We start from the raw sequence: 27,303 nt of genomic DNA, 5'->3' as shown, positions 1-27,303 counted from the left end.
CTGGTTGATGATGCAGATCGAGGTCAGCAGCATGGGTTCAACCAGTTAAGGTTATTCATGAAGGTCCTGCCTTCTCATTCTTTCCCCTAGCCTGAGGAGTGGTGATCCTCAGGTTAAATCATCACCAGTCTTCGCTATCCTTCAAAGGAGAAATCAGCCTATGGTCATCTGGGACTCTGGCAACTTTACCTTTACATTATTGACATTTAGCAACCTGCCATTCAATGGGTCAAAATCACATCCAAACTGAGTAGATGGGAATTACCGTTTGTAATTCAAGATTTTACCTTAATGCAGAATCTTCTCCAGTCCCATGGAGATGGGCCTTGAGGATGAACTGGGAGAAAGCTGGGCAGCTCCCATACATATTCCTGCCACCGACACAATTGTATGTTTTTCTGAAGAGTTTGGTAAATGATGCACCTCACTCGGATTGAGTGTTCTTCATTCATCTGAAGTGAACCTTGGGGCGATGGCTATGCTGTGATTCTGTAATTGCCTAGTGCGCACTGCCAATGTTGCTCAATGGAAATGAAAGCTTTAGGACATGAAGCCAAGTAATGAGGCTGGGACCAAAAAGTGGCCTACACCAAGCAATTTTAGCACAGACGGGGTCAGAACGGTGCCAGCTACCTGCTTGAGGGCGTAATTGGTGGCAATTACATGCCCACATGCAGGCAAATTGGTGACACTGCCTGGCTATCCAAGAAGCCAGAACGGCCATCTTCTGAGGAAAAGCCTGGCAGGTTCCTGGAAGCAGCCTCCTGGTGGGCCGTAAGGCTGGTGGGGGGGGGGGCATCAATACCTTTCATTTCACCCATCCTGAATGTCCCTCCACAAGGCTGACCTCACAGCTGCAGCCAAACTTAATTTTTAAAATTTCAGAAGCTTTCAAAGATCACCACCAACTCTCCTGGTGAGGCAACCAATCATTCCCAGTCTTGGGAAGGGTAATTGACGCTCTGGCCTTCGCAGCCCACCCACCATATCTAATTGGACAATGAACGTGGATTTGGCCTCTTAGTCGACCACTTTCAAGAAGATCGTGCAGGTGCCATCTGACATCACAGGATTGGGATCCAAAATGGTTATCGTGCCCGGGCATCTTCTAAAGTCCAGTGCCAGTAGGATGTGTTTCTTTTGGACTGGGGCATACAGTACAAACAATGTAAAGCTGAACTTGTTGAACTTTAATGCAGTCACCAAAGCGACATTACAAAGTAATGAGACAAGGTAGCTGTGCCCACAAAGGAACCTGGGCTCCCAAAAACCGTAGGGCGATAACCAGATCCCTTTCTTTCTCTTTCTCTCACTCTCTCTCATCTGTACATCACATTTTGTGCGAACATGGCCAAACTAAAATTGTGATGAATATATATAAACAATGTCTTTGCAGCAAAATGCAAAAAGACAGCACCGTAAACATAAGGAACAAAAACACCTTTGAGAAAGGCAGTCCAAACACATGCTTAGGAATTTCAACAGATGGTGCATATACTGGACACTCAAACAAATACTCGCTTAATTTCAGAAGAATGAAATCTGCTACGGAGCCGAGGACCTAGGTTCGATCCCGACCCCAGGTCACAGTCCGTGTGGAGTTTGCACATTCTCCCCGTGTTTGCGTGGGTCTCACCCCCACAACCAAAGATGTGCAGACTAGGTGGATTGGCCATGCTAAATTGCTTCTTAATTGGAAAAATAAATTAATTGGGTGCTCTAAATTTACTTAAAAATTGTAATCTGCTGGATGGTCTAGGCGACGTTTCAGATAAGTAGAGCACCTTAAAGCAGGCATCAAGGGACCACAGCTAGTGGTAAATATCGACAGCTAGTTAGGCAGGCTACAAGCTGGTTCTATATGATTAGGAACCTGAGCTGTGAGCTGCAAGACTGCAGTTGGAGATATAGGCCATGGCCTTGGATCAGATACCTGTCTCTCCATATCAGGGAGCAGCTCAGGGATTCATCCTGAAGGCAGTCATGGAGACAGTATCATAGGATTCACCATGGGAGTTTGCAGGATTGACCCTTCTGACATCACTGAGGCTGTGGCTGGTGTGGGTAGCTCAGCTGGTATGTCAAGGTTTTGCCGGACAGCTGAAAAGTGTCTACCATGGCTTGCAGGACCAAAGACGTATGTGCAGCGCATCACATTGCCAGTGCGGAAGGAAAGGACCCTGTTGCAGTCAGATCTCTTGAATCACTAAGTTGAACTGTAGATCTGGGAATCAAAGAATTTGAGAAGATTGCACCATCATAGTCAGATGGAAGCAAATAGCATTGAGCGGTCTGTGACTTGTAATCGGTGTGGAGGTAAACTAGATCATCGGCATCAACTCGGGTGAGTGCTGGCTGAACTCCTAGGGGAGGCATTGAACTTCTGACTGTGCACATCATTGACCTAACAGAGTTAATGTTGAGCCTCAATAACCCTTTTGACTGACAAGGGAATCTGAACATTGGTGAACTGGTCTCTTTGTGTCCAGAGTTCCCCAGCAGAAAGATCCTGAGACTGAAGATGTGACTTGAGATGTGCAATGGTGATGGATGGAGCAAGGTGCGTTTGGGCCTCTGAGTTGTTTCATGGCATGGCAGTTCATCCTCCAACTCCTATACTGGCTTCTCTGCTGCAAGGTTCTTGTTAAGGCTCTTCAAGCTCGCGTGGTGTTCCTGAAGCAGCTCGACTCAAAATTGAACAGAAACCTAGGGATTGGATCAGTATGTCTGACAGCTAGGGGAACATACAATGGGCAAAGTCCAATGCACAACTGGAGGAGAGCATGCTTCATCATGTTGTGTCACTTATTGGCAATGATGAAAGTGGCAATATAAGAAGAGCCACACTCACGCACAACAACAGATTTTGGTTGTCTGTGTTTGATAATGCCAATACCAAATGAGACATCAACCAGCTCTGATACCACTTGAAGACTGGATGATGGCAGTGTGCATGATGGCCTGGAGGGCAATTATAGCATCTAGCTGTGAGCCATTCAATGGAGGCATCCATGTGGAGCACATGGAAGTATCGAAGGGTGACCAATTTGAGCTGATGACATGATGCATGACCAAGGCATGAGTGGAGAGCAGTGATACGACTTTCCAGAACATCACGTGGAATGCTGCAATGGGCAGCACGGTGACATAGTGGTTAGCACTGCTGCCTCACAGCAGCAGGGACTTGGGATCAATTCTGGCCTTGGGTGACTGTCTGTGTGGAGTTTGCACATACTCCCTGTGTCTCTGTGGGTTTCCTCTGAGTGCTCCGGTTTCCTACCACAGTCAAAAGTTGTTCAGATTAGTTGGACTGGCCATGATAGATTACCATTTAGTGTCCAAATATGTGCAGGATGGGGTGTGGTTAGAGGGTTACTAGGATAGGGTGGGTGAGTGGGCTTAGGTAGGGTCTTCTTTCAGAGGGTCAGTGCAGACTCGATGAGCTGCATGGCCTCTTTCGGCACTGTAGAAATGCTATGGTACTTCATGTGTGCAATTCAGCGGACCAAAGTTAAAGCCCAGCATTTGGCAGTTAGTTTCGCAACAGCTCTGTTGACAAGATCGTGGCCTGTATTGTGCCAAAAATTAGGCCCCAGGAGCTCCCTCGGTATCTGATGTGCCCGACTCGCGCTTAAACTGCTCGCCGCTAACAAGGGGCAGCTGCTTTTAAGCGATCCCTCGCCACTCATTCCCGGTCAACACACAAGCATGGCAGCGCGCAGAATTGATCCTCGCTTTGGGGATTGTGGCAATCTAAAAATGGCCGCCCGCAAAGGATGATGGGAATTGTGGTCAGGCTGGGACACCGGCAGGACGCAGCTTATGTGTATTTGCAAACATCAACCCAGACCTATACAGAAACTCGTACCTGCTAGAGGCCACTCACAGGTCTCCCCAGGACAATGGGCTTCAGATTGAAACTTAACATTAGTAGCAGACTCAGGGGTGCCTATTCACCTTATTTGGGAATGCATACGTGCCTTGGACAAAAACAACTAGGAGCCGCCCAGCTATCGAGGTACCCGCCCCTAATTGGCCAGAATCGATCAGCGTGATTGAAATCCTATCGATCCATTGGATCCCTACCTGGGACCGCCCAAAAGGGTGTGAAAGATCAGAGGATAAGAAGAACTGCACAGCCAGCATTCAGTCTCTTTTGGGACCGGCTTCTGTGTATCAACTGCAGCAAATCGACCAGACAAGTTCAAGGACCCACGATCTCCACCTGAAAGACGACACTCAGCTTAGATGACCTCCAGTCGCCACACGTGGGGAACCAGATAAAGGCCTTATCTAACCCACACAGAGCCGGTCACTTGGAAGTTAAGTAAAGGTCATTTAAACTTCTAGATAGAGTCTAATGTGTAGTAGCATGTAAGTTATTAATTATAGAACCAATCCTATGTTTGACAATAAACTATAATTGTACTAAAATACTGGTTGTGTGGTCATTTGTCCAATATACGGAATACACTCGCATATTGTGGTTATAGTAATAAAGATAGAAGTCAGCAACAGGATGCTGACCTGGCCAGGCTTGTCGATGCAGTGGGTGATAGGCAGGACAGCCTATTCCCCCGAGGGGGGTCAGAGGACCAGCAGCATGGTGAGCAATGCCACCTGGGAGGCAGTGGCAGCATCTGTCAGTGAGGGCAGCATGACAAGGAGGACCTCTGTCCAAAGGCGGAATTAGACCAATGACATCCAATGAGCTACAAGGGTAAGTTACCACCTCTCTCCTGGCACCAGTTCCGCCTGCCGCCCCTTAAATGCCCCCCACAATCCACTGGCTGAAACCTCGTACCTTCCTTACATCTGATCTTCATGCTTGTTCCTCACAACCCCCTGGCACCCACCAGCACAACGTCTTCATGTCAGCACGGTATCATTGTGGATAGCACAATTGCTTCACAGCTCCAGGGTCCCAGGTTCGATTCCGGCTTGGGTCACTGTCTGTGCGGAGTCTGCACATCCTCCCCGTGTGTGCGTGGGTTTCCTCCGGGTGCTCCGGTTTCCTCCCACAGTCCAAAGATGTGCAGGTTAGGTGGATTGGCCATGATAAATTGCCCTTAGTGTCCAAAATTGCCCTTGGTGTTGTGTGGGGTTACTGGGTTATGGGGATAGGGTGGAGGTGTTGACCTTGGGTAGGGTGCTCTTTCCAAGAGCCGGTGCAGACTCGATGGGCCGAATGGCCTCCTTCTGCACTGTAAATTCTATGAATGTCCAGGTACGGTGCCCACACATGCCACCTGCTGTAGAGCACCCTGACCCATCTAGCCAATGGCTCACAGTGCCCTCTCTTTGTCCTCACAGGAGAAGATAGCCCATAATAAACAGGAAAGGGTCTAGATGGGAATAGGATTCCGAGAGATTTGTGTCTTTCCGCCTGTGACATTATGCAAATGTACAGCATGTGAAGAGTTAATGTTATGTTAAGCCCAGCCACTAGAGGGACCTAAGAGACAGTACTATAAATAGCACTGGCTCTTGGGCTCAGGGAGGAGGCAAGACCTGGAGCTGACAATGATAAGATTGATAGAGGATGGCAAAGTTAGTTCAGATATAATTTATAGTTCGTAGCTAGAGATAGTGGGTGGGATTCTGTGACCCCGGGGCTGGGTCGGAGAATCGCCGGGCTGGGTGCGATCTGCGCGACGCCGCCCCAACGCCGGTCCGCCGATTCTCCAGTTACCGGAGAATCGGTGCCATTGGTGCCGGCACGGAGAAGGAAGCTACCGCAGATGCGCGAGGTCCCGCCGGTCAAAGCGCGCATGCGCTGGTCGTAGCGTGCATGCGCAGACCCGTGGCACACGTTTGATGCCGGTATCGGCAGCTGGAGCGGCGGGAGTGGCTCCAGTGCCATGCCAGCCCTCTGTAGGGCAGAGGATCGATACACTTTTTAAAAAATATATATATTTATTAAAGTTTTTTAACACAATTTTTCTCCCTTACAAACAATAACCCCCCCCCACCCAACCTCGTAACAAAATAAAAACGAGAAATCGCGCAGAGCAAGATATATACATGGCAAAAAGATATATGTACACAGCTTTGTACACTGGCCCTCACCCGTACGTGCCAGTTTCCCCAACCCTTCATGTTATCTCTTGCTCATCCACCCTCCCAGGCAGTCCCCCCTTTCCCTGCCCTCCCCCCCATCCCAGGACGTCCACCCCCCCCCCCCCAAGGTTGCTGCTGTTGCTGACCAACCTTCCTCTAACGCTCCGTGAGATAGTCTAGGAACGGTTGCCACCGCCTGTAGAACCCCTGCGCAGACCCTCTCAAGGCGAACTTAATCCTCTCCAACTTTATGAACCCTGCCATATCATTTATCCAGGCCTCCAGGCTGGGGGGCTTCGCCTCCTTCCACATTAGCAAGATCCTTCGCCGGTCTACTAGGGACGCAAAGGCCAGAATGCCGGCCTCTTTCGCCTCCTGCACTCCCGGTTCGCCCACTACTCCAAATATTGCTAGCCCCCAGCTTGGCTTGACCCGGACTTTCACCACCTGAGATATTGCTCCTGCCACTCCTCTCCAGAACCCCTCCAGTGCCGGGCATGACCAAAACATATGGACATGGTTCGCCGGGCTCCCTGAGCACCTTCCACATCTGTCCTCTACCCCAAAGAACCTACTCAACCTCGCTCCCGTCCGCTCTGTGGACCACCTTAAATTGTATCAGGCTGAGCCTGGCACACGAGGAGGAGGAATTAACCCTACCTAGGGCATCAGCCCACAGACCTTCCTCGATCTCCTCCCCCAGCTCCTCCTCCCATTTACCCTTCAACTCTTATACCAGCGCTTCCCCCTCTTCTTTCAACTCCTAGTGTATTTCCGACACCTTGCCCTCCCCGACCCATACACCCGAGATCACCCTATCTTGAACTTCTTGTGCCGGGAGCAGCGGGAATTCCCTCACCTGTCGCCTCACGAAAGCCCTCACCAGCATATATCGAAAGACATTTCCTGGGGGTAACTCAAACTTCTCCTCCAGTGCCCCTAGGCTCGCAAACGTCCCGTCGATGAACAGGTACCCCATTCTTCCAATCCCCGCCCGATGCCAGCTCTGGAACCCCCCGTCCATTTTCCCTGGGACAAACCGGTGGTTACCCCTGATCGGGGACCACACCGATGCTCCCATTGCACCCCGGTGCCGTCTCCACTGGCCCCAGATCCTTAGCGTTGCCGCCACCACTGGGCTCGTGGTATACTTTGTCGGCGAGAGCGGCAGCGGTGCCGTCACCAACGCCCCCAGGCTCGTTCCTTTACAGGACACCATCTCCATCCTCTTCCATGCTGCCCCCTCTCCCTCCATAACCCACTTGCGGATCATCGCCACATTTGCTGCCCAGTAGTAGCTCCCCAGGTTTGGCAGCACCCTACTGCGGTCCAGGAACCCTCTCCTTACTCTCGGGGTCTTATTCGCCCACACAAACCCCATAATACTCCTGCCTACTCTCTTAAAAAAGGCCTTAGTGATCACGATGGGAAGGCACTGAAACACAAACAGAAACCTCGGAAGGACCACCATTTTGACCGACTGCACTCTACCCGCCAGCGAGAGCGGTAACATGTCCCATCTTTTGAAATCCTCCTCCATTTGCTCCACCAACCTCATCAGATTCAGTTTATGTAGGGTCCCCCAACTCCTGGCTATCTGGATCCCCAGATACCGAAAGCTCCCCTCCGCCCTCCTCAGCGGTAGGTCCCCTATCCCTCTTTCTTGGTCCCCTGCCTGTAATACAAAGAGCTCACTCTTCCCTACATTGAGCTTATAGCCCGAAAACTCCCCAAACTCCCTTAGAGTCTGCATGACCTCCACCATCCCCTCCATTGGATCCGCCACGTACAGCAACAGGTCATCCGCATATAGCAACACCCGATGCTCTTCTCCCCCTCGGACCACCCCCCTCCATTTATTAGACTCCCTCAATGACATGGCCAATGGTTCGATCGCCAATACGAACAACAGGGGGGACAGGGGGCACCCCTGCCTCGTCCCTCGGTACAGTCAAAAGTACTCCGACCTCCGCCGGTTTGTCACTAGACTCGCCATCGGGGCTCTGTAAAGGAGCTTAACCCAATTGATAAACCCTACCCCGAACCCAAACCTACGCAGCACCTCCCAGAGGTACTCCCACTCTACTCGGTCAAAGGCCTTCTCCGTGTCCAGAGCTGCCACCATCTCCGCCTCTCCCTCCTCCGATGGCATCATTATCACGTTTAAGAGCCGCCGCACATTGGTGTTTAGTTGGATTACCCCCGGGACACAGTCCACGATCCTCGTGGCCAGCACTTTTGCCAGCAACTTTGCATCCACATTGAGGAGCGAGATCGGCCTGTACGATCCACATTGCAGTGGGTCCTTGTCCCGCTTTAGGATCAAAGAAATTGTCGCTTCCGACATTGTCGGGGGCAGAGTCCCCTCCTCTCTTGCCTCATTAAAGGTCCTCACCAGTAGCGGGGCCAACAGGTCTGTGTACTTCCTGTAGAACTCCACCGGGAATCCGTCCGGTCCCGGGGCCTTCCCCGCCTGCATGCTCCCCAAACCCTTGCTCAGCTCCTCCAACCCAATTGGTGCCCCCAAACCAGCCACCTCTTGCTCCTCCACCCTCGGGAATCTCAGCTGATCTAGGAATCGTCTCATCCCCACGTCCCCCGCTGGGGGCTGGGCTCTGTACAGCTCTTCATAAAAGGCCTTGAATACCTCGTTTATTTTCGTCGCACTCCGAACCGTGGCTCCCCTTCCATCTTTGACTCCCCCTATTTCCCTCGCTGCCATCCTCTTACAGAGCTGGTGTGCCAGCATCCGACTAGCTTTTTTCCCATACTCGTAGGTCGCCCCCTGCGCTTTCCTCCACTGTGCCTCCGCCTTCCCTGTGGTCAACAGGTCAAACTCCGTCTGGAGCCGTCGTCTTTCCCCAAGTAATCTTTCCTCCGGGGCCTCTGCGTATCTCCTGTCCACTCTCAAAATCTCCCCCACTAACCTCTCCCTTTCCATTACCCTCTGTCTTCTCCCTATGAGCCCTAATGGAAATTAGCTCTCCCCTGATCACCGCCTTCAACGCCTGCCATACTACCCCCACCTGCACCTCCCCGTTGTCGTTGGCCTCCAAGTACCTTTCGATACACCCCCCTCACCTTCCCACACACCACCTCGTCCGCCAGCAGTCCCACATCCAGCCGCCACAACGGGCGTTGGTCCCTCTCCTCTCCCAGCTCCAGTTCCACCCAGTGCGGGGCATGGTCCGAAACGGCTATCGCCGAATACTCCGTCCCCTCCACCCTCAGGATGAGCGCCCTACCCAGAACAAAGAAATCTATCCGGGAGTAGGCTTTGTGTACACGGGAGAAGAAAGAAAATTCCCTGGCCTGCGGCCTTGCAAACCGCCATGGGTCTACTCCCCCCATCTGTAATTCGTAGTAATTCGAAGTAATAGTGTTGGCCCTTGTATGTGACCCACAGTCGCGCTGGCTGCAGCATTCCAAATTTCACTTCTTTTCGGTACAACGCCACTTTGGCCGGTTGAAACCCGCTCTCCGCTTTGCAACCTCCGTGCTCCAGTCCGGGTATATTCGGATCTCTGCATTGTCCCACTTACTGCTCCGCTCCTTCTTGGCCCATCTCAGGACCCACTCTCTGTCCGTGAACCGGGGGAACCTCACCACCATTGCCCTTGGCGGCTCATTTGCCTGGGGCTTCTTCGCCAGCACCCGATGTGCCCCGTCCAACTCCAGCGGCCTCGAAGGGGCCTTCGTGCCCATCATCGTCTCGAGCATCGTGCTCGCGCATGCCCCGGCATCAGCCCCCTCCACTCCCTCAGGGAGACCCAGGATTCGCAGATTCTTTCTCCTCGACCTGTTCTCCACGTCTTCGAGTCTTCCCGCCCACCTCTTGTGTAGCGCCTCGTTCTGCTCCACTCTCACTGCCAGGCCCACAAGCTCGTCATCGTTCTGACTGACTCTTTTCTGTACCTCCTGGATCTTAGCTTCGTAGGCCTTCTGCGTGATCCCAAGTCCTTCAATTGCCGAAAGCATAGGCGCCAACATCTCTTAGCGCATCTCCTCGCGCTGCTCCTCGAAGCAGCGCTTGATGAACTCCTGCAGCTCCCCTTTGTCCCCGGCCACCGCCATTTTGTTTTCTTTCCCTCGCTTCTCCCGTTGCTCCAGTGCCGCTCCTTTGGCCGTTACACTTCTGGTCCTTTTCATAGAAGTTGGCAGTGTTTGCTTCACCAGTCTGCCCCAAAAAGTCTATGGAAACTCCTGAAAAAGGTCTGAGAGTCGGCTCCAGACGGGAGCTGTTGAATGCGCGAACTACTCCTCCATGGCTGCCACCAGAAGCCTCGCCCCCGCCTCTTCAATGGCCTTGGTAGATTCTTTCACAGTTGTTCCCTCTGCTGCTAGAATTCACCTTTGATAGAGTCAAGTCAGACTGCAGCTTTAAGCTTGCCCTTCCCCCGCTTGCATGCTGGAAGGGGCCTCTGTCTATTGCTGCAGCTCAAGCCAAATCCTTCACTGTTTCTGCCGGGTCTGGCAGCCAAAAGACACAACATTCCTGGGGGACACCATCAGGGGAATATTGCAGCCTTCTTCCCACACCGGTAAATGTCAAACAAATGCCGTGGGGGCCCTGTAAAAGAGCCCAAAAGTCCGTTCCAAGCGGGAGCTGCCGAATATGCGACCTAGCTCTGCATAGCCGCACCCGGAAGTCAGGATCGATACACTTAGCGGTCCGATGATGCCGTCGTTAAACTCACCGGATTTTACGACGGCGTCAACACTCTGCCGTCAGATGGGAGAATCCCGCCCAGTGTTAGTGAGTGTAATTTAATTCTTACCTGTATGTTTGCCATTCAGAGTAAGTGTCAAACTCAAATTTAGTAGTGTTTAGAAAATTAGTTTAGTTCTTCAAAAGAGCTTCATGTATCTTTGTGATCACTACGCTTTCCATCCTGGACACCCCTCACAAAGATCACCACATGGTACCAGGTCATGTATTCCCGAAAAGTATGCAGTAAGAAAGAAGGAAGAAAAGACATCAGCACATCGCCTACACATCGAAATCTGCAAAGAAAATACTGAGACCAACATAGATGGTGTGCAAAACCCAGAGGCGGGATTCTTCGGTGCCAACGGTGAAATCGCTTTTGCCAATTTGCTGGAGAATCCTCGTTCACGACCAAATCGAATGCGCCGTGCTTTCACGATGCTCCGCTCCCTCCAAAGCGGCGTACTCGCAGAGTTTGCCGCCTGCCCGACTGACGGCCTCAGGACATTGCCTGAGCCCCACCCCCAGAATCTCCACCCCTGGCCGGGTTCCCGATGGCGTAGGTCTCTCGCGGTCTCACCCGTCAAGAACTCGGCGTCGCAGCTGCGGACGCAGCCCAGCGCCACCACAATCGGGGGAGGGCTGATCCGCGAGCAAGGGGGATTTTATCAGGGGCTGGGGGCAGTGTTGGGGATTGGTCCAGGGCTCACGAGCCAGCCAAAGGTGGGGCACTATTTCGCAGGCCGCATCCGCGCGGGCCGCGCCATGTTGCACGGCGCAGCCGCTGCAGGCCGACGCCGTGTGCATGCATGGCCATGGACCAGGCAATTCTACGGGCCATATCGGCAGCTAGAGCCGGGTGCTCTGCACTGCTGGCATGCCAGCCCCCAGCTAAACGGAGGATCGGTGGACGTTTTGCACCACATTCTCAGGCATAAAAGGCCACTCTTCCCACGCCGCATGAGGATATAGCCTCACAATAAGAGAATCCAGCCCCAGATACCTTCAAGATGTCCGGTAATTGAGTTTAAATTGAAAAAACTTCAAGCAGCATTTTGAGGTTTTTCTCTCTGCCTCTGCACTTGAATCAGCTCCTGACACTAGAAAAATAGTTCTGGCAGGACCGCAGGCATTTGAACTCTTTAACTCATTTGATTTCTCAGAAAATGAAGTTAAAAATAAGTATGAGAAAGTAATGGAAAAATTTGACTCTCATTGCAAAAAACAAGTCAATGAGGTGTATGAAAGATATATGTTTTCAAAAAGGGTGCAGCTAAAAGGGGTCTTTCTTCAATTACTGAATTGCGGCTCCGAGCACAATCTTGCAATTTTTCCTCAATTATTGAATTAATCCTGCATGACCAAATTGTGTTTGGCATATATGAAAAGCAAATGCGGGAACATTTACGAAGAAAACCAAACTTAACTTTGGAAGAAGGTATCCACCTCTGTAAAACAAGTGAGAAAGCCACCAATGAATATGCTGAATTCAAATCCCATGAAAAAGGCGTGAACTTCTACAATGTGTCGGCGCCATTGCCTCTGTGGCACAGCTTAAAACAAATCACGCTACAACAGGTAGCAGTTTTGCATAGGCACAGGTAAGAAAAAACCGCGTAACAGACATTCGGTGTTCTGCGCATGTGCTGGATCAGTTCACACATGCACACTTTAAAAAAGGACGCCATCCAGAAATTGACCGATTTGTGCATGCACACGATAGATTTACACATGACGTCACCAATGTGATGATATGTACACGCTGTGGACACTACCACTTAAAGCAACACTGTCCTGCATTTGGTAAAAGATGTACAACGTGTAGTAAGCTCAATCATTTTACTGCACAATGCAGATTTAACACAACACACCAGAATCAATTTAAAAAGGCATTTCAACAGCAAAAAAAGGCAACATCATACAAAACATGGAATAAATAGAAAACATTTTTAAATCAAAGATTGATCTCACTATGGCTACTTCACTGGACAACTTCATAATAGAAGCAATCACTAAAACAAATGAAGATGATACTGCTGAAAGACCAATTCGGAAACTATCCAATTGAAATGAAGGTTAGATAGAAACATCGATCATAAATAGTTCAAAGGTCCAATTTAAATTGGACTCTGGCATACACGCTAATCTGATAACAAAATCGGATTTGGGCAAAGTAGAAAGCTGTCCAAAATATAAAAAGACACATTGTAGATTAACAGACCACAATGGAAATGAAACAGCAACAAAAGGTTCATTCTACCTCAGAGTTCAGAGTGGTGACATTAAAATTCCACTTGATTTTGAAATTGTTGAAGACACAAAACCCTCACTTAGGGAGTAGATGCATGTCTCCAGCTAAACCTGATTCAAAGAATTCATCCTGCCAAATTTTTCTCTGACTTACTAAACAACAACATTGAATCTATTTTGAGCAACTTCATGCATGTATTTAATGGAATGGGGACATTACCATTTACCTACAGCATCAAGCTCAAAGAGAATGCTAAGCCAGTCATTCATGCTCCTAGACGAGTACCAGCACCTCAGAGAACGACTAAAGGAAGAACTAGATAGGATGCAGCAGAATGGCATCATATCAAAAGTTCCGAGCTAATAGACTGGATAAGCTCAATGAGTTAAAAAACCAAGTGGCGACCTCAGAATCTGTATAGACCCCAAGGACTCAAATGATAATATAAAAAGGGAACATTATCAGATTCCAAAACGTGAAGAAATAACAGCGGAAATAGCGCATGTCAAGTTCTTCACCAAGCTTGATATGTCAAAGGGATTTTGGCAACTATGTCTGAATGAGAAGAGTAAATGATTCTGAACTTTCAACACTCCTTATGGTCGATATTGTTTTAATAGACTGCCTTTCAGCATCATTTCAGCTTCTGAAATATTTCACCGTGCCATGGAAACAATCATTGAAGGCATTCCAGGTGTACCTGTGTATGTGGACAATGCCATCATTAGTCCAATACACAGGAAGAACACTGTGGCAGACTACTTCAAGTTCTCACGTGAATTGACTCCTATGGACTCAAACTAAACAAAGAAAAATGCCAATTTGGGATTCAAAAACTAAAATTTGGGGGAATGTAATCTCAAAAGATGGAGTGCAACCTGACCAATGAAAAGTCGAAGCTGTTGGTCAAATGGAAACACCAAAAGATAAGAAAGCCATATCAAGAATGCTCGGTGTTGTCAACTTCATGGGGAAATTCATTCCGAACTTATCAAGTCGGACAACGGCATTAAGAAACCTGATAAAGAAAAATGTTGCATTCATTTGGACTCCACAACATGAAGCGGATGGCAAGAACTGAAGTCATCTTTAATCACTGCACCAGTTCTAGCATTCTATGACTCAACACGAGAAACCAAAATATCAATAGATGCAAGTCAAAATGACATTGGCGCAGATCTACTACAAAAAGCAGTGGAAATCTGTTGAGTATGCATCTCGCTCTATGACGCAAACGGAACAAAAGTATGCGATTGGCCGACAACTCTCCAGCTCATCCAGGCGCAGCACTGTGATGGTTATAAGAGGGACTGCAGTGCCATGCCTGAGACTAAGTCCATGGAGCAGGTGTGAAGAGAAGTGGCAATGAGCACAAGGAGAAATGGGTAGGGTGTGCCTTGGGGGAAGGAGATGGCAGTTAGTCAATCGAGGGATCGGCCGGGAGGAGAGGGAGAAGGAGGTCCGAAGGTGCCCTGTCCATGAGGAGAGCACGCTCCTATCAGGATTGAAGAACTCGATTGAAGCACTCCCCCTCCCCCACCTGCCCAAGGTTGAAGCTAAGGCTTAAGTCGCCATTAAGTGGTTGGTAAAGGGCTTTAAGTAGTGCAAGGGCAGGCTTCCCCAACCCCTACTTCCCGAAGCCCAGGTGTCTCCAAGAATTGAAGTGAGCGGCAGGGTGGCACAGTGGTTAGCACTACTGCCTCATAACTCTAGACACCTTCCAGCCTCGGGTGACTGTCTGTGTGGAGCTTGCACTTTCTGCCCATGTCTGTGGGTTTCCTCTGGGTGCTCCAGTTTCCTCCAACAGTCGAAAGATGCATAGGTTAGATTTGGATTGGATTGGATTCATTTATTGTCGCGTGTACCGAGGTACAGTGAAAAGTATTGTTCTGCGTACAGTTCAGACAAATTATTCTGTACATGAAAAGAAAATACATAATAGGGCAAACATATAAGACACAATGTAAATACATAGAAACAGGTATCAGGTAAAGCATACAGGAGTGTAGTATTCCGCAGTAGAGACGATGTGCGAAGAGATCAGATCAGGCCATAAGAGGGTCGTTTAGGAGTCTGGTAACAGAAGCTGTTTTTGACTCTTAGTGTGTGTTCTCAGACTTTTGTATCTTCAGCCTGATGGAAGAGTGAGTAAGCCTGGTGGAAGGGGTCTTTGATTATGCTGCCCGCTTTCCCAAGGCAGCGGGAGTGTAGACAGAGTCAATGGATGGGAGGTGGGTTTGCATGATGGACGGGTGGTGTTCAGGGCTCTCTGTAGTTTCTTACTGTCTTGGGTTGAGCAGCTGCCATATCAGGCTGTGATGCAGCCAGACAGGATGCTTTTTGTAGTGCAGCTGTAAAGGTTGGCAAGAGTCAATGTGGACATGCCGAATTTCCTTAGTTTTCTGAGGAAGTATACGCACTGTTGTGCTTTCTTGGTTGTAGCGTCAATGTGGGTGGACCAGGACAGATTGTTGGTGATGTGCACACCTAGAAATTTGAAGCTATCAACCATCTCCACCTTGGACCCGTTGATGGAGACAGGGGTGTGTACACTACTTTGCTTCATGAAGCCAATGGCCAGTTCTTTAGTTTTGTTAACATTAAGGGGAAGATTGTTGTCGTTACACCACTCCACTAGGTTCTCTATATCCCTCCTGTATTCTGACTCGTCGTTGTTCGAGATCCGACCCACTGCGGTCGTGCATTCAGCAAACTTGTTGGTTGAGTTGGAGCGAAACTTTGCCACGCAGTCGTGGGTATATAGGGAGTATAGTAGGGGGCTAAGTACGCAGCCTTGCGGGGCCCCACTATTGAGGACTATTGTGGAGCAGGTGTTCTTGTTGATCCTTACTGATTGTGGTCTCTGGGTCAAAAAGTCAAGGATCCAGTTGCAGAGTGAGGAGCTAAATCCTAGGTTTTGGAGCTTTGATATGAGCTTGGCTGGGATTGCGGTGTAGAAGGCGGAGCTGTAGTCAAAAAATTGGAGTCTGTAATAGGAATCCTTGTAGTCGAGATGCTCCAGGGATGAGTGTAGGGCCAGGGGGGTGCCGTCTGCTGTGGACCAGTTGCATCAGTATGCGAATTGTAGTGGATCTCGGCATTCTGGGAGTATGGAGTTGATGTGCCTCATGACCAACTTCTCATAGCACTTCATTGCTTCAGGTGGATTGGCCACACTAAATTGCCCCTTATTGTTCAAACGTTGGGTGGGTTACTGGGTTACGGGGATAGGGTGGAAGTGTGGGCTTAAGTAGGGTGGTCTTTTAAGGGCCAGTGTAGACACAATGGGCTGAATGGCCTCCTTCTGCATTGTAACTTCTATGATTCTATGATCAATCTCCAGGTTCTGGAGACATAACATTTTTTTGTTGTCATTTTCTTTGAACATTTCTCTTTACCAGGTCTAAAGAATTTTAAAAATGAAGACAAATGTTTTTAACTGGCAGTCAAACGTTATCCCATTGGTCAATGAGTCTTTTTGCTTTACAATTAGTGCAGAAGGTCAGAAGGATGGATATGTTTGTCAGCTAATGGCTGGAGTGTGGGAGGGAGTCATGTAATTAAACTTCCAGGAATATATTTAATCAGAGTTGGGAAACATATCAATGGGGAGACTGGTCAAAGCTAAGAAAAGGCAGGAGGAGGGTCATGGGGGGGGGTTTGCTGGTTGAGGAGGAGTGGGTCAGAAGAAAGAGTGTGGGCAGGGGGTATGCGGCGGGAAAGTGGAGTTAATGATTATCAGATCAATCATGATCTCATTGAATGGCTGAGCCGACTCAATGAGCTAAATGGCCAACATCCACCCCTACGTCTTATGGTCTTATCGGAGGGTGGCTCACAATGGGCATCCTCCCCATTCCCAAAGCCAACTCCCTCAATCCAGACACTGAATGCCTTTGATTAATTGTCCACTGAAGAACCACAATTAACATCAGGGAAGGTAGGTCATCAATGAAAATTCCCCTCCTGGACTTAATCAGATAGAGAAGAGAAGGCAACAGTATCCCCACCTACACCCTCCTCAACCAATTAAATGACCCTGCTTTCTAACTCGCTGGCAGGGTTAGGGCAATACATTCTGTCACAAACCAGGTGCGAGCGGAAGAAATTGCTATATGTATCAAAGAATTGATATAAGTAATAATAAAGATGTCTCAAGTATTATAGCAGCACAGGTCAAGGGAAAAACCAGTAGGCAAGGAATTAAAATGTTGAACCTTAAAGAAAAGTCACCTACACTCGACATAATTCAATCATCCTACAGGGCATTAGGATAAGAATGGGGACCCACGTCACAGAAACCATGGCTCCAGCCTGTCTGTAAGAGATTCATTATCCAGCCCATAGCAGGGAATAAAAACACATTAACACCCCATCAAGGAGTTCAGGTCAAGGGAAATATGTTGAACAGAATCCAGGAGATTGTAAAGAAGCATTGTATTAGTTGATTGTTTTCCCATTAAAGGGCCCAGAAACTATGCCTACTGATCACCTTGTATTATTCCGAATGAATCGATGACGTCAATGCCTGCTTGTAACTCTGAAAGAACTTTAAATACATATGCATGTAACTCTGACTATGATCAGAGCTGACTTTTGCGAGCTAAGGGTAGCAGCAGAATTTGTCTCTCCTGTGTGCACACAGCAATTCTGAATGAACGCAACTTTTATAACTCCATGTGGTCACGAAAAGACTGAGCATTTCTTCCCTCCAACACCAGGCTCATGTTGTCTGCTCGGGTATCCCCAATTTGGAACATTGATTCATGGGGGTGTATAGTATTGTTTAGTTTTTGAAATAGTTTGAGGAGTCAAGTAAAACCCCAATGAGAATAAGTAGTCCAGTCGTTGTGTCACAATTATTAAAAACAATCTATTAAATTAAACAAAAGACAAATGTGAAAGAACAGGAATATACTACGCTAAGACAATTAGGTATATGAATTACAAAAACACACCATTTATGTAGAACCAAAATATATTCCAAATATATGTTCCAGAATGTATCTATAACCCTTGAATTCCTTAAGACTTCCCTTTCCCCAAACAGCATTCAAATTAAATAGATCTATAAGTCAAAACCAGCTTATAATTACCACACAATAGAGGGAAGATACTCAAGTCTGGGAAATGTAATGTCGTGGTCCAACGAAGATATTTTAACCGCCATAACAAAGGTTTTCTGCACTGTCTTGGTTCTAAGACTTAGAAGCTTTAGATATAAAACATGGCATTCAGCCTGCTAGTGGGAAACTGGCTTGTCTGCTTCCGAGGCTGCTAGATGTAAACTGGTCTCCCATGCTTCTGAGGGTCCTGGCAATAATACCTTTTTTTGCACTTTGAATCTGCCTTCTGTGCATTTGGCTATTTTCCACCTCAAATTTTTTGTCTCTAGAAATTAGCAAATGCATGTCTCACTGATCTCCCAATCATTTAGATAAACTGGACGGGATTCTCCATAAGGGCCACATACTCTGATTCTGAGGCTTAGGGCGGAGGGTCTGTGGCATTTTACGTGGAAAAAATCGGCAGCCCCCTCATTGATCCTGCGACTGGTGAGCTGCTAGCAGCCATGCCACATAAAACTCCCAGCCTCCATGAAATAAACAGCCGGAGAATGGATGGGTCCATGGCCGCACATGCACACAGCGATGACCTGCAGCAGTCACGCCGTAAAACATGGCGGCCGCCGTGTGCGGATCCGATCAGCCAGATAGTGCTCCCCTGGTCACCCCCTCGCTATCCCCTGGCCACCCCCACCAGTCCTCCCAGCATTGACCCAAGCCCCTCTGGCCGGCAGCACGGCTCCCGCCCGATTGTGGTGGCATTGGACACAGTTCACAGGCGCCACACCAGGTTCCCGCACAGTTGAGACCAGAAGTTAACTCAGCCCATCAGGGGCGGAGCATCGGGGGAGGGCCTTCAGGTGACACGCTGAGGCCGTCCTCCTATGATGCCTTTTCGGAGGGGGCGGAACATACGAAACCTGCGTCAAACAGGCACCGCCCCCGATTTCGGCATCAAAAGGGATTCTCCGCTTGATCGCCGATTACAAAATTGGTCTCAGGAAATGGAGAATCCCACCCAATGTTCTCCCGCTAGAGCTGAATTGTAACCAGTTTCCGATCCTTCTGGGAGCACAAACTGACTAGTAATTCAGCATTCCACACTATACGAAGAATTCCCAGGGAATCCCGCTATCAGGCCGCCATCTTCAGTGGGCAGCCCGATAGCGAGGTCCGGTCGCCGGTCACCGCTCGCATCCACACCAGACGGCAGCTGCCAGATTGCCCGGGTTCCCCCCTACTCCCAAGTACAGGGGTGACCCAACGTGCCCCCCAAGGACCCCTGTAATAGGGAGACCCCCCTCAGGGATCCCATGTATGAGGGAGACCTCCCACAAGGACTCCTGTAATAGGAAGAACCCCTACATAGTGAAATCCCAAAGAGAGTTCGGTGCAGGGAAATCACACGCTTGACTGATTGGAATGCACTTAGTGCTTGCAATGCACTTACCTCTATTTGGCGTGGTCAATGTTTACAAACGTCAGGGTTACACCAGTTAGGCCACTGAACCATGGAGGGAGTTCATAGAATCATACAATTTACAGTGAGAAGGAGGCCATTCAGCCCATCGACTTTGCACCGGCCATTGGAAAGAGCTCCCTACTTAAACCCACGCCTCCATCCTATCCCCGTAACCCAGTCTAACCTTTTAGGACACTAAGGAAAAAGTACCATTGCCAATCCACCTAACCTGCACATCTTTGGACTGGGGGAGGAAACTGAAGCTCCCGGAGGAAACCCACGCAGACACGGGGAGAACGTGCAGACTCCTTAAAGACAGTGACCCAAGCCAGGAATCGAACCTGGGACCCTGGAGCTGTGAAGCAATTGTGCTATCATGCTGTCCAAATGAATGAGTCAAAGCTGTCAATCACAGACCACTACTTGAAAGCTATGAATGGCTTGCAGCAAATGGATCTGTGGGAACCAGACGTAGGTCACAACTGTTCACCTTCCAGGAATGGACACATGGAGCTGAAAAGTAAGTGTTACAACTGCATTTCTTCTCAATGCCCCTGCCTGGACTGCTGTCAAGTTTCCAGACAGGGGACTCTTTTCTGTAGAGTGGGGTGTGGGGGAGGTCTGTGAGGGGGGATTCTTTATACAGGGGATCCCTGTGAGAGGGTCTCTCCATTACAGCCGTCCCTTTGGGGGTTTTCCCGATTACAGAGGTCCATGTGGGGATCTCACTATCACAGGGGTCCCCTATTACTGGTGTCCCTGTGGTGGTGAGGTCTGATAGAGTACGTGTTGGCAGGCAGTGCATAGGTGGGTGAGTGTGGCCCTTGGATGGGCTTGGATGATCTCTACCAGCGTGGCCCTGGCGTGGTGGATTTCATGGTGGGCCAACATGGCAATGGTGCCCCGTTGACCCACCATGAGGTCCACCATGCCAGGGCAACACTGGTACAGTCCATGACTGATCTGCGCCCACATGAATTTTGACCACAGGGAGCAGAGAATCACAGAAGGCTGGAGCATTGGATGTCTGGCCAGCTCAGTGAATGCAAATGGGTCATTTAGCCCAATTTGCATTATTTGCATGTCCCCGCTGGTGTGTAATGGGGACCACATTCCCGCCGCCAGCGGGGGATCGGTGCATTGTAATCGGGTCGGCTTCTGCCGTCGATCCTGATTTTGTCCAAGCCTGATTCGCCATTCTATCAGGGAAAGCAATCTGGGCATCCGAGAATGGAGAATGTTTCTGTTTCTACTGTTTCTACTTACAGGGGATTCACACCTGCTCCTATCTGCTAATCTCGTTGCCGGGAAAGACTCATTTCATCGTGCCTTTTATTGACTGGCTACTGCTGTTGCAAGGCAGATTTCTACCTGTTGCTGGGCATATTGTATCCTATTATGTCTTGTTAAATTCATGTTATTGCCGTTACTAGACAAATCCAATTCGACTCATTATTTATTGAAAATATTTGATGATTATAAGATAAACATCAATATACTGGAAGGCTGATCAGGGTAATATCATTAGCTGCTTAGCTGATCATTTTAGTCAAGATTTTCACTCAGGTGCATTAGTCCATGATGACACATTACTGTGGATCTTTTAGCCTAATGATCCAGCCAGCTTCCTCTCATTGCTGGCTTGATGTTCCCCCTTTTGCTAAACTACTTTTACATGTCAATGAACCTCTCATGGTTTAAAACCACAGCAGATATGGTGATCAGCTGGTTTAATGGTTATCATCTCCAGTTTTCCAAGGTGTTCCACAGGTACCGACTTCCACAACAGAAGACGATTTTTCTGCAAGTTCAGGTAGTATGACTGTAAATCCATTAGAATGGATAATGAAGACAATGTTTTCGCTTAAGAGTGAAGCCAAGTTTCCATCACTTGGCCTGTGTGTTTCAATTCACGAAAGGGTAGACAAATATTAAGGAGCTCAGGTGGAGAGGGAGTGGCATTGTAGTAATATCGTTAGTAATCCAGTGGGCCCAGTCTAAAACTCTGAGTTCATGAATTTGAATCCCACCATGGCAGCTGGTGGAATTTGAATTCAATTAATAAATCTGGATTATAAAAATATTCTCAGTAATGGTGACCATGATTGTTATGAAAGCCCATCTGTTTAGCACAGGGCTAAATCGCTGGCTTTGAAAGCAGACCAAGCAGGCCAGCAGCACGGTTCGATTCCCGTAACAGCCTCCCCGAACGGGCGCCGGAATGTGGCAACTAGGGGCTTTTCACAGTAACTTCATTTGAAGCCTACGTGTGACAATAAGCAATTTTCATTTCATTTCATTCTGGTTCACTAATATCCTTGAGGTAAGGGTCCGTCATCCTTACTGGTCTGGCCTACATGCTACTCAGCAATGTGGTGGACTCTTTGTTGTCCTCTGAAAAGGCCCAGCAAGCCATCCAGTTCAAGGGCAGTTAGGAATGGGCCACAAATGCTGACCTTGCCAGTGAAGTCCACATCCCATGAAATATAGTGAAATATATGAACATATTCTTGGCTATTGATAATGATTTTGTTTCAAACAAGCTGATGAGGAAACAGATCTCTTCTCCCCTTAAGATTCAAGGTGAGTCCCAGCCATGAATTGTTGGCCCATTTATCTCATCACTCCTCACTTTTTTCTGTATCGCCTGTCCCAACTTCCAATCCAGCCGGGACCCCCGGAACGGATATCTAACATCTGGGCAGTCATTTTTGCAGGTTGGGCTTGCGGAGCTGGGAATTCTCCCATATCTGCGTGCCTGACGCGAGAGTGAAAATCTAAGCCTTTATCAACATGTAAATTGTAGCCGGTTAAAATGGCTAACTCCCGATTAGAATGGCCAAACCCCGATTTAAAATGGCAAACGGAAGAGGCTGATGGGAAAATCGGCCAACAGGACTCAAACAGGCAGCTGCAGGCAAAATTGTGTATTCGCCTCTGGGGAGGCCAGACGGAATCGATACCTGCAGCCATCAACACAACAACACACCAGCCATCTGAATATTAAGTAGCAATCCCCAGGAACAATGTGCAACAAATTAGACACACAAAGCCAACCCAGACCTTTCGGCGCCAGCAGGAGCCTACACAAAAGAGAGGTGAACGACCACCCAAAAACCGCCCATCGATCAAGGAATCACTCCAGCATTGGAGAATATCGAACCAAGTAATTGGGACGAAGTCCAATCACTTGGAACCAGGTACAGGGTCTGCCCTGAAAGGGAAGCCCCTGGGTACTATAAGAATAGGGGCCAAGTTCAAATCGCTCTCTTCTCCTCTCCGCACCCTTCGAGACCCTTCTGCTGACCTTCTACAACAGCCGCAAGAACTGTAAGTCTTACTACAGCGCTCGCAACAAGATAAGCACTCCTGACTATCGACCTGTACCCGCTTTGAATCCCGCAGGCTTAGAACCCATACAAAAGGCCATTCGTTTCCCTGACCTAGTGGGCCATTTCCAAAGTTAAGTATTGGCCTGTTAGTTGTAGGAAGTAGCTTAGAAGTAGAATTAATGTATAAGTATTGATTACTGTATATAATAAATGTGCGTTGATTTAACTCTTACTAAGCGGTGTGTTGGGTTATTGATCATTACTCGGACTTGAACCACGTGGCGGTATCAGAAACATACCTGGCGACTCAAGAGCAAAGGTAATAGAACAAGAGCAATTAAACTAAGGCTAAACGAGCAACATTTTGGGGACATCCTGACGGGACCCGATCTAGAAGTGGAAAACCACTCCGGGAGAACCCAAGAAATTTGAATTAGAAACCCAATTGGAAACAGAAAACCACAAGTGTTCAAGCAGTTCTGATCAATAGTCATAATTCGGAAGTGTGTGTATGCATGCGTAACTAACAGGGCTATAAGGTAAAACTGATAGATTTTTGTTGCGTCAAAACTGTCGGAAGTCTGTATTTTCGGAAAGTAGCTAAAGCCGTACCCGCATTTACAACACTGCCTTAGCCCCCTGTTCCAAATTTAGAAGAAGCAGTCGGATAGGAAAGATGGCCATACAGGCAATGCAGCGCCTCATGAACCCTGAGGAATTTGCGGTCGCAGCGACCAGCAGCAGTAGAGTGGGACAGTGTCCCATTTGGGAGGAGGAAATCCAGAAATATCTCAAGGAGAAAGGATGGCCCCTGTGGAATGATTTCTGTGATAATGAGGAATCAGGTCCCGGGAGTATAGGACATACTTGGTGGGAGAACCTGAGCGAGATACACAAAAAGAGCTTGGGAAAAGCTCACAAGCCGATGGCAATCGTGTCCTGTTTGGCACAATTGCGAGGCACAGAGGAGGTCGTCAAGACGCTCCGCAAAGAAGTTGAGGGCATACATCGGATGAGTAAAGTCGATGTAAGCGAAGTTGAAAAAGAGAATTTAGAATTGAGGAGGAACTTGGCAGCAAAGGATGGAGAGGTGGCTGACGCCAAACGGGCTCACCAATATTGTCTGGCGCATTTAAGCAGTTTCCAGTCGCAATATGAAAAGGCCTATCAGGACACGCAACGTGCAGTCCTGGTAAGAGAAGAGACAGAAAAACAGGTAGAGATATTACAAAAACAGTGTAGTGATCTCAAGGCAGCATTAAGAGCACTCCACGCTGCCACCACAGAACAAAGACAGAGCACCTTAGATCACGCAAAGTGCCGGAAGCAGTTTGCAGAGCTGCAATCACTGCTTTCTGTTCAGAAAGGTTTTCAGGAAACCTTTGGGGAAAAGTTAGACCAGGAAGACGGCCCTGATTGGGAAGAGTTACACGAAACAGCGCAGAGATATATTCAGGGAACATGTGCGCAGGGAAAGCCCCAAAAGAGAAAAGCACCCCAACCCCCCACACAGCAGATAGTTCAGGCTCCAATGAACCCTGTAACCACCCACCGCACAGCCACATTCAGAGCAACAATTCCATCCAACAGGATTTTATGTTGCAAAACTATCTCCAAAGCGAAGTCTCCAAAACTGTGAGCAGTTTTATACAGGAGGGGGAGCATGTCATTGGAAGTTTGGTTTGATAGAGTTTGATTTGTAACCTGCTGTCTGAGGTGAGGGAGGGATGGTGAGGAAGTAGTACAATTTGGTTGGATTTTGGAAAGCATATTTTATACATGTATTTAAGGGGAAGCTAGCTAAACACATGGGAGAAAGGAACAGAGAGTTATGCTGACTGGGTTCAATGAAAAGCAGAAGACTTTTGTGGAGCATGGACTAGTTGCTCCAAATATGCATTAAATTCAATGTACTTCATTGTAATTCCCAAGCACCATTTTTGGGAAGGCTCAAATGCAAATTCTCCCCAACTAATTTTCGATAGAGATCAGTCAATACAAATGTATATGACGTCCCCATTCTGAGAAATTCATTACAGCTCCCTGTGGAAGGATTCAATCCATTGCAATAAAGTAATAAATGTCTATCTAATAGCTGACTCCATGGTAACAGTTCTGATTTTGCTTTAAGCGCAAGAGAGAATTCACACAGGCCAGCAGTTTTCAAGAAACAGTTGAGAATTGCATTACAGTATTCCATTAAATCTTGGGTAGAAGGAGTGGGCCATTCCATATATCACTGACTCAAACAAGTATCTATAACTGCCTGATAATCACCTTGACTATCTACATTAATAACTGAAACTTTCTCGGAGATATTGCAAAGACTTAGAACTATGGGAAAATCCACCCAGAGGTACAGTAAGTTCTGCTCAGGCATTGAACTTCATCCACCCTAATGTGCTTTTCAACGATCGCGCAGGTTTTTTCATCGCTTGATTTCTGTTTCCATGGCTGATGACGCACCACTGACTTTGAGGAGAACAAAGAGGTCTAACTGTAAGTGCTGCGACCACAGCAAATGTTAGTGGCTTTGCAAACCTGATCCCGGAGGGAAACCTGCCTTACCGATCAAACTTTTTTTGTGTGTTTTCAAAATGAGGAGGAAACGTCACTGGCCCCAAAAGCATAGAACTCCAGTAATACCTTTCAGATTTTATAAATGAGAAGATTTATTAACAAAAGAAACGTAAGCTCATAAGATTAGAATTACACAAATAAAGCAGTCTTACAGAACAACCCCCCCCAAAAAAACCACCTGGTCAACGCACAAATAAACTGCCATATGGTAACAACTCCCTTATAGATTGTTTATGACAAAATACACTACAAGACTTATCAAACATTCCCATTCTCTTGTGGGAATACTAAAGAAAGGTTCAGAAACAGGTTATTTCCTGAAAAAAAAGACTTTTCTGGCTTAACTAGATGGCTGCTTCAAATTCATAACTTACACACCTTCTCACAGCAGACCTGGTCTCACAACATCTTCCCCCACACAACCACCTCAATTCAGCGAAACATCCTTCTTTAATATCTCCTTTTTCTGTTCCATACCTGGTTCCATTATCCTCAAACATTTCTTTGAACTCAACTTTTCAAAATTATAATTTATTTTCATATTCCCAATTGGCTCTACTTCCAGCTCAATAAAATCTAAATTCCCTGTTTACTTATGAAACCTTTGGAGGTTGTAAAAGTTCCTTGTCACTTCAGAACTACCTTTTTAAACCCAACAGCTGAAAACCAAGTCCCAATTTATCTCATAATGCAAATTCCAAACCAAACCTATTTACTTGAAAATCCAACCTCAACAGACCATTTCATTAAAATGCATGCATCTAACATCTTTACCACTTTTATCTCTCAGCTCTGACAGACAAGGGGCGGGATTCTCTGACCCCCCCCCCCCCACCCCCCCCCCCCCCCCCCCCCCCGGGCCGGGTCGGAGAATCGCCAGGGGGCGGTGTGAATCCTGCCCCCGCCGGCCGCCGAATTCTCCGGCATCAGAGTTTCGGCGGGGGCGGGAATCACGCTGCACCGGTTGGCGGCCCCCCCCACCCAGTGATTCTCCGGCCCACGATGGGCCGAAGTCCCGCTGCTGTAATGCCGGTCCCGCCAGCGTGAATAAAACCACTTCCCGTACCGGCGGGACCAGGCGGCGCGAGCGGGCTCCGGGGTCCTGGGGGGGGGGGGGGTGCGCGGCATGGTCTGGCCCCAGGGGGTGACCCCACGGTGGCCTGGCCTGCGATTGGGGCCCACCGGTCCACGGGCAGGCCAGTGCCGTGGGGGCACTCTTTTACTACGCGTCGGCCGTGTAGGTCTCCGCGATGTCCGACGTGTAAGTGACCCCACGCTGCGCATGCACGGGGATGACGTCAACAGCCGCTGACGCTCACGCGCATGCGCGGACTTCCGCCGACCGGCGGAGTCCCTTTGGCCTCGGCTGGCGTGGTGCCAAAGGCCTTCCACGCCAACCGGCGGGACGGCAACCACTCCGGCGCGGGCCTAGCCCCTAAAGGTGAGTGCTAGGCCCCTAAAGGTGAGGAGAAATCCGCACCCTTGGGGGGGCCCGACGCCGGAGTGGTTCATGCCACTCCATCCTGCTGCGACCCCCCCGCCCCGCCAGGTAGGGGAGAATCCCGCCCAAGTTGTCTCTATTACCCCACCCTCAGTTTAAATAATCATGGACACAAACACACACATTACCTTCATTATAGAATACCACCATATTCCCAAAAATACCACAGTCATTAAAATATTGATTGTAACATACTTTTCTTGTTTCTAACGGATGAAAAATAAAACTTGAGTAATAAACCATCAGACTAGCAAGCTTAATAAACTGCAAACTAACAAAACATAATGTTGAAAATAAGAATGAATTATATTTGTTTATATTTCAGCAGTTTACAAAAAAAGCA

Source organism: Scyliorhinus torazame, chromosome 1 (assembly GCF_047496885.1).
Source record: "Scyliorhinus torazame isolate Kashiwa2021f chromosome 1, sScyTor2.1, whole genome shotgun sequence".
Classification (NCBI taxonomy): Eukaryota; Metazoa; Chordata; class Chondrichthyes; order Carcharhiniformes; family Scyliorhinidae; genus Scyliorhinus; species Scyliorhinus torazame.
The sequence above is the reverse complement of the archived record's forward strand: the minus strand, read 5'-3'. Positions refer to the sequence as shown.